The 6,276-nt window shown below is 46.0% G+C and overlaps 1 protein-coding gene across 2 annotated transcripts in view; it reads right to left on the minus strand.

Moving 5' to 3' along the window:
• The window catches only part of LOC133126350 (NEDD4-like E3 ubiquitin-protein ligase WWP1), a 24,234-nt gene extending 20,126 nt beyond the window's left edge, over positions 1-4,108 (minus strand). The window contains exons 1-2 of one of the 2 annotated variants that reach the window (XM_061238499.1): positions 3,928-4,108; positions 811-867 (exon numbers count right to left, since the gene is read on the minus strand). The gene's annotated coding sequence lies outside the window, so the exon portion shown is untranslated. Of the gene's footprint in view, positions 1-810; positions 868-3,857 lie in introns of both variants that reach the window. The other variant, XM_061238498.1, reaches the window with a different exon arrangement.
• Positions 4,109-6,276: the final 2,168 nt, after the last annotated feature.

A 6,276-nucleotide genomic window follows, 5' to 3' on the forward strand; every position in this document is an offset into this window, starting at 1 on the left:
CCATTTCCTACACCATACACCGTAATCCGCTCCAGACACTCAGATAAAGAGCAGTGTGCACCGCGTGCATATTTTATAGACCATCCATTTCTACAGCAGGATTTATATGTTTGTTTGTTTGTGATTGGTGTTGAAATGCGTCCTCTGCGTTTGACTCATCCCTGCTCCATTGCAGCGGTGAGCAGCCACAGAGCAGCGCCCAGGGGACTGACTCCAGTTCTGAGGCCAGTGCACACATAGCGGGGGGTAAAGATAGGGGGTAATAAAAACAGATGGGTAATAAAGAGAAGGAGGCCTGCTCATGGGTCTGAGATGATCAGGGGAAGGGGGTAAAGATAGCGGGGTAATGAGGGTAAAGATAGGGGGGGATAAGGGCAGGGGGAGAAGATAAATGAAGATCAGGGGGAGGGGTAATAAATGGTAAATGGTTGGTATATAGCACCTTTATCCAAAGCGCTGCACAATTGATGTTTCTCATTCACCCATTCATACACACACTCGCACACTGACGGTGATTGGCTGCCATGCAAGGCGCCGACCAGCTCGTCAGGAGCATTTGGGGGTTGGGTGTCTTGCTCAGGGACACTTCAACACAGCCCAGGCGGGGGATCGAACCGGCAACCCTCCGACTGCCAGACGACTGCTCTTACTGCCTGAGCCAATGAGACGACTGCTCTTACCGCCTGAGCCAATGAGACGACTGCTCTTACTGCCTGAGCCATGTCGTCCCTAATAAGGGTGGGGGGGGGGGGGGGGGGGGGGGGGGGTAATAAGGGTAAGGGGGTAACAAAGGGAAGCAGGCCTGCTCACAGTCGGTGTGGTTGCAGGGCTCTCCAGATCCTCAGCCCACTCCGTGTCCCATGGTCTCTGCAGAAACAGGAAGCAGGAAACAGAAAAGAGGGGAACAGGAAGTCAGAGTTCAGCGTGAGTGTGAGTGTGCGTGTGTGCGTGTGCGCGTGTGTGTCAGTGAGTGAGTGTGAGTGTGCGTGTTTGTGTGTGAGTGTGCGTGTGCGCGTGTGTGCGTGTTTGTGTGTGAGTGTGCGTGTGCGCGTGTGTGCGTGTGTGCGCGTGGCGCGTGTGTGTGTGTGCGCGTGTGTGTGTGTGTGTGTGTGTGTGTGTGTTGTCCTGGTGCAGAAAGGCTTCTTTGTCTCTTTGATCTCCGCTGTCACTGCCCGGCACTTTTTCCCAGAAAGCCCGACGTATGAATGATCCACCTGTGGACCCACCTCTCCTCTCCCCCCCCCCCCCCCCCCACCTTGCCATCTCCCAAGATCAACCAGTGAAAAGATCTGTTCAAGGCCCACTAGAATTATATACAGTGATATTGTAAAGGACCCAATTTCTGAATTAGTTCTAAAGAAAACACAGCACTATTGAGTAGTCAGGAGCTATAAATATTGCCTTATATTCTGCCTTATTTGAAGGACTTTTATGTTGAAATAATGTGTCCTACTCTAGCGAGTTCCTAGCGCGTACAAAGGAGAAGAAGAGAACGCAACAGTAATGTTAACAAAGACAGAAAGTTAGCGATGAAGTTCAAGTTAAATATTGAATTGTTTTAGCACCCGCCGAAGAGGCACAAGCTCTTGCGGTGGTTTATTGGTTGACAATGGAAGGATTTCAATAAATCAAGAAAACCATCAGTTTAAGTCTTGACCATTTATCGGTGGGGATGCTACAGATATAAATCCATTTTCTTAAACTTCATTCGCCAACCACAAGCTCCTGATCTTCTTCCGATTCTGAGGAATGTGGTTTATGATTGTGGTAGCTTATCGACCTTCCCAAATACTAAAACACTTTGATTGATGTTAATTGGACCAATATATGTATTTAAAAAAAACGACAAATAGTCTCTCGTTGGCAACAGCTTCCCCACCACAATGTCACAGTGGAGCACTATTACCATGTCGCTGTATGCTGAAATGGATCGCTTATGTGACTCGTACCAAGTTTTATAAAAACAGAAAGAATTAGACTTAACACACACACACACACACACACACACACACACACACACACATATACATACATACACACAACCAAGCTGATCTGGAAGTCATTTTGTATTTATTTGCCATGAAAGTTGCACTATTCGGTACATTGTGAGCTAACTTGGTGTTCGGAACATGGTTATGCCAGGGGGCCAGAGCCGCAGAGCATGCTGGGATGCCACCACATAAAGGGCCTAAATATGAGCCCCAAAACTAAATCAAAAGAAGATATACTTCGTTTAACCCCGTGGTGTAATTTTTCCTCTGTCCATTTGACCCACAGTTGTTTACTCAGGAGCAGAGGGCAGCCACAGTGTGGCAACTGGGGAGCAATGTGGGGTTAAGTGCCTTGCTCAAGGGCCCAACGGCAGTGCGGCTTTTCCCCCTGGACATTCTTCAGGAACAAGAGCAAGCAGTCAGTCCACAGACCGACTGCAGCACGAAGACCCGCAGCGTGTTTCACCAGCGCTGAGCACAGCTGTCTGTCCACGCAAGGTCACGGAAGATAAACAATCACAATGGGAAGAGCCAAACGCGCACTCTCTTCAGCAACGACTTCCTGGACTCGCTGCTGCGCAGCGGGCCAGCTGTCAAAAAGCCTGTCAGGACCAGCGCTTCTGTGGGGCCGTGTAGAGCGCAAGCAGTTAGCCGACTTTTTAACCCGTCGTAAATCGCCAAGTGATGTCAGTTCCGAGTTCACGACTCTTTTGGGTGTGTCTGCTTTCTCGGTGTTATTCTGAATAGCTTCTTTGCTGCGGGTGCATACTGTAGATACTTCCTCAATCGCTGAGATCGTTAAACCGGCCCACGTAAACACACAAACTGAAATGTAGTTTCCCATTTGACTGGAGGCTTTGTTGGAACGGCGCACTAGGGAAACATAAATGTATTATTCTTAGAACTAGAAGAGGTTTTTGTTTTTTTGTAAACCCTGCCGCTGTAGAGGCACTCCACACAGTGGTCGGCTATGGCTTGAGGCTGCTTCTCTCCGGCTATTCGTAGCACGTCACGGCAGCTGAACTTTTCCCCTCGGTCGCCGCGCGGTTCTGCAAGGTTAACACATTTCTTAGCGCCCCGCAGCCGCTGAAAGGACACACGTCCACTGTCACTGCATTACCACAGCAATGTTGTTACAGTCACTTTCATCGCATGTTGTGTTACCAACACAATCGCTTTCGGGTTGCCACATTTAAATTAGTAGCTAACGTTACACTGTTAGCCAGTAAGACAGGCCGGCATAGCGAAACGAAAATGAGATGTGTCCGGTTTTGGTAGCTACTCCTGTCAATCAAACACCTGATGAAATGTATTCTCGTTCAGCCAAGTTAACATCTAGCCAGCTAACTGCAACGGAAACTTCATTGGACTGGACACAACCAATAACCTAGGACATATAACTAGTTAGCATGCTACCAAAGTAGCCAAGTTATAAAAAGTTAACTTTTGCTATAAAAAAACGACCATGAGACATAACAACACAACTAGGTAGTAAATAGTCTATTTCAGCTGGGCAGCAATGGGCTTGTCAGTTGCAGTTGTTGGATAAAACATTTAGTGTGTCACTCAGAGTCTTTCAAGCTCACAGGCGACGGTTAGTCGCCAATCGCCTAAATTGTTGTTCCCTATAGCTAGTGACTAGCTTTGTGCAGCAAATTAACGTTAGCACGGCATCCCACAGATGAAACAACGTGCCTGTACTCTCCTCGGACAGGCCCGTGGCGTTAACCGCTGGTGTCGGCCATCTTTACCCAGAAGCGAACACAAACAAATCTCAGAGTGCAACCTCTGGATCCAACACGACCGCAACTGCTCTGCGGTGGGCGGACAATAGGCAAGCAAGCTGACGTTAAATGCAGTTCTTACACGGGTCTCGGGCGAATGACAGCGCGCACCGGACGTCCCTTTGTCGAAATGCTCCGCAGTACTAACTTACCGAGCCGGTCACTCCCCGCCGGGTTGTGCAATATGCCTCTCTGCGTAACAGCGGCTTGGCGTTCGGCTCTCGCTGCTGTGAGCTAGCTGTCTCTGCGCCTATTAAGCCGAGCGTGCAGCTGCAATCGCCATCTCTACGCCACAGCGAATACACTCGCACACCAGAGCGAAAAACAGACGCGATGACGTCACCACGCATCTCTTCAGACGCCACGACGTCCATATCTTTATTCTAAGCGGACCTTATTACATTTTTTAATTTAATTTTTTAAATTTATTTTTATGGAAATTCTGCTGCTGAAGACTGCGCAAACTCCAGAAACACATAGATTTTGGTGGTTCAGCCTGATATTGTTTTAAAAGCAATTAAAAAATGATTCCGTTTGGCCCACATACAGTGCTCTTGTGTAAAAAGTTAAACTGTATCAAAAAATGCTTGTTTGCAATTGTAAAAAAAAAAATTAAAAAATTAAAAAAACTGAAAGAAATGCACAGTTTGTTGTAATTATATATTTTTACAGTATTCTGATTTTGTTCAATGATTCCACTCTCTTCTACTGTTTCCACTATTCCCTTTATTTAGAACCACAAAAAAAAAACAATTTTCAAACATGTATCACGTATTCTAACTGCAATATTAAAATGCTGTAAAAACAACTAAACAGTGAAGCTACAAATATCTTTTATATATATGATCTAAACCAGTATTTCACGATAAATGAGTTACTTGACCCAGTAAAGAGTTTGGAATTGGAAGATTTCTTCAAATATATGAATGCAGAATGCATATTTTGAACAGGCAAGCAGGCTGTGTTACAAGTGCTTTCTCTTTTGAGTCTTGTGTCTAAGGTTTTGAATATTGAGCACAAACTTGTGAGATTAGTGCCAAAGTGATTGTAAAAATCTGTAATATACAATTCTCAAGCTTTTGGTGTTTTGTGGAGAAGTACATCATCAGGGCACGCCTGGTGCAGGAGCGCCCTCTGGTGCACAATTACATTCACACAAGCCCCAAGAATTCAAGGCAAATACACTCAGTATAAATACTTTATTGGGTATTTATTAATCTCATTAAGCTTTTTGCTGCTCTAGCCTAGCCACTGAGAGGTTTGACGCGTTTTGGGACCCCCTCGAAAACGAGAGGATACCTCTCAAAGGGTTTATCCCATTACAATAAATGTCCTTTTATTATGCGTTGTGTGTTCAGAGATGCTCTTCTGCATACTACTGTTGTACTGTGGGGTTATTTGCGTTACTGTCACCTTCCTGTCAGCTTTGACCAGTCTGGCCCTTCTCCTCTGACCTCTCTCATGAACAACGCGTTTTGTCTGCAGAACTGCTGCTCACTGGATGTTTTTTTGTTTTTTTGCACCATTCTCTGTAAACTCTAGAGACTGCTGCGTGTCGAAAACCCAAGAGATCAGCAGTTTCTGAGAAACTCAAACTGCCCTGTCTGGTACCAGGTTCTGGTACCTACAGGTTGATATGACACAGTCCTATGACACAACTCATGTCAGGGATTATGTATGGTACGTGCACTCCAACACATGGGATACGAAATAAAAAGATAAAATGATGAGTATGAAGTCAAAGTACAGACTGGAAACGTTAATTTGAGGGCGTGTCTATCCATACTCAATTCTCAGTCACTGGCCTCATGCTGATTGGCCACAAATCTTTCCACTGCTGAATTGTCCTAACTCCTTCAGGGGTGGAGCTACAGTGAGCTGTCAGTCATTGACTTACTTTACTGACCAATAAACAGGTTTTGCCCTCCAGAGCAATATCAAAGCAACACAGTATCACTGAGAACAGACAGTAATGTTGCCTCTTGTCCAGTTTTAATGAAGCGGCAATAAAGTAGCAAAAAAGTTGAAAACAAAGTCCACTTCCTGATTCCACCACCACACCTGCATCTGTGGCCAGAAATAGGGCATCTCTCCCTTTCTCTCTGTCACGCAGTTTCAGAGAAGCTAAACTCTGTCTCTGTCAGCGCAAGCAGTAAAATAGCACCGACCATCTTGGTGGGTCTGCTCAGAACCAGGAAATAGCTAGTGCTCTTTCTCACACAGATTTAGGGAAACTAGACCACATTCTGAACTACAACTAATCTCACTTTGAGCTGTAAAATGGCACAGGCTGCAGGTCTTCTGGATCAGGACCAGTTGAGCTGTGCGATCTGTCTGGATCTACTGAAGGATCCGGTGGCTATTCCCTGTGGACACAGTTACTGTATGGGCTGTATTAAGGTCTACTGGGGTCAGGGTGATCATACCAGTGTCTACAGCTGTCCCCAGTGCAGAGAGACCTTCACCCCAAGGCCTGTTTTAAGAAAAAACACCATGCTGGC

The sequence above is a fragment of the Conger conger genome, chromosome 4 (genome assembly GCF_963514075.1).
Source record: "Conger conger chromosome 4, fConCon1.1, whole genome shotgun sequence".
Taxonomy (NCBI): Eukaryota; Metazoa; Chordata; class Actinopteri; order Anguilliformes; family Congridae; genus Conger; species Conger conger.